The sequence below is a fragment of the Echinops telfairi genome, unplaced genomic scaffold (assembly GCF_000313985.2).
Source record: "Echinops telfairi isolate 266 unplaced genomic scaffold, ASM31398v2 ScPeMD7_5592;HRSCAF=6446, whole genome shotgun sequence".
Classification (NCBI taxonomy): Eukaryota; Metazoa; Chordata; class Mammalia; order Afrosoricida; family Tenrecidae; genus Echinops; species Echinops telfairi.
Genome location: NW_022109491.1, coordinates 45,573,741 through 45,575,700, shown reverse-complemented (window position 1 = coordinate 45,575,700; position 1,960 = coordinate 45,573,741). Strand labels below are relative to the sequence as shown.

General features: G+C 38.6%; 1 protein-coding gene across 1 annotated transcript in view; it reads right to left on the bottom strand.

Moving 5' to 3' along the window:
• Positions 1-1,157: 1,157 nt before the first annotated feature.
• Positions 1,158-1,960, bottom strand: part of DTD1 (D-aminoacyl-tRNA deacylase 1) — a 93,128-nt gene continuing 92,325 nt past the window's right edge. The window contains exon 7 of the mRNA XM_030887004.2: positions 1,158-1,708. The gene's annotated coding sequence lies outside the window, so the exon portion shown is untranslated. The remainder of the gene's footprint in view (positions 1,709-1,960) is intronic.

The window sequence follows — 1,960 nt, the reverse complement described above, 5'->3', positions numbered from 1 at the left end:
TTTCAGTTTCATTTTGTTTTTTATTGTTTCTATTAGGTTTCCCAGTTTATAAAGCACATAAGGAGTGAATGAAGAAACAATAACTGATGTAATGGTTTATCGCTTATTGGGGGTGGGGAAGGGAGTTGGGGAGCAATCGAAGAATACACGAGGGGGGAAGGAGCATTAGAACTGATTGTGATGATGTATATACAACACTTTAAAAAGGATCTAACTATGGAAGTATATGATATGCGAACATTATATCAAGCAAACTACATTTAAAAAAAAGAAATGAGACTTGACCAGTGGTGACCATGGATAAAGGTGGGAGAGTTTTTGCTTCCGGGGCACTGGGATTATTTTAATGGTGGTGGAACCATTTGGAGAGGGATACAATCATGGTTGTACAACATGAAGAGTCTAATCAATGGCACTGAATTGTACATGCAGAAGTTGTTGAATTGGAGAGTGTTTTGTTGTATAGATTTTTGCCACAATTGAAAAAAATAATTTCATTAATAACAATGAGTACAAGGAAAAAGAACACGTTCTAAAGTTGATTGTGGTAAGGATTGCACAACTCTTCTTGATATGACTGAACTATTGAATTGAGTATGTGGATGATTTTTTTAATTGCCACTGTAGATGTTAGCTGCCATCGAGTCAACCCTGACTCGTGGAGACTCAATGTGTCACTGCTGCCCCATGAGGTTTTCTTGGCTCTCATCTTTGCAGAAACAGCAAACAGGCTTTTGTTCCATGAAGCCTCTGCGTGGGCTTGAGCTTTTAACCTTAAGGTTAGCAGCCAATCACAAACCACTTGTGCCACTTGACTGTGGCAAAATTTGGGTCTTTACTTAACTGTTGGGACATTAGCTGTATATGGTCAAAACTACTGGATAAATCTTTCTCCCTTTCCGCCACCCTTGGTCTCACTCATCTGCTAATTCTGAAATTGGATGTTCCTATTTTCTCTCCCCAGTAAGATGTCATCAAATGTAAAATGTCTCACTGTAGAACCAGACACCTGTGCCAGTCACTCAGGGAGCCTCTTCCAAGAGTTATTTGGAAAGACATGTAGACATATACTGAAAGAGGTCACACATGTTCTATAGACAACATCACTAAGAAGAAAAACAGCGAGATTTGTTAAACAGCAAGATTTGATAAAGTGATTGGATGAGGTTTGAGATTTTATTATTATTTTTAAAAAGAGCAAATATACAAGATCCAGAGGTGTCATATAATATATTGTCATTGACAACTGTTCCCCTTCACTACCTTCACATTGGCTCTGGATTATGAACCATTGTTGCAAAGACTGTGGACTAGACGAATATGGGAGATTCAGCAGAGACATGTGGAAACATACCACAGTGTGAACGGAGGACTTGGTGACAACTGATGCTGGACCAGTCTATTCCTAAAACAAGCTGAGATACTGGAGGACCCAACAATGTCCTGCTACAATGTGCTTTCTGAAGATGGGAGAAACACAGTGGGTGCACTCCTCCGACCAACAGCACCTCCGCCTCTACAGGACCACGGCAATAACAGAAAATGGTAGTGTTCCACTTGGGTTGCTGGTTTTTGCAAGGCTACTCAAGTTTCCAATATCTTGTTTCTATCTTCTTCCTCGAGTTTCAGTTCCAAATTCTTCAAGCAGTGTAGGTAATGAATGTGATTCAAGAATTTTTCAGGATCCATTTTTCCAAATGATAACATACTAAAAAGAATAGAGGAAAGACACATTACTCAGATGGGTCCCAGTATTAGTTTTTCCATACTATTAAAAAATTAGAAAGGAAGCGTAACAAAATAGCTAAAGAAAGCCTTTCCAATTCATAAAACGATAGTAATACTGCACTGAGAAAAATCTACCTCTTCCATATACAAATCCAAGCATCTTCTCATCATAGATTTTCCAATTTACTAGCATTCCAGTCTAAGAGTTTAAAAGGACATCACACTAAATGTG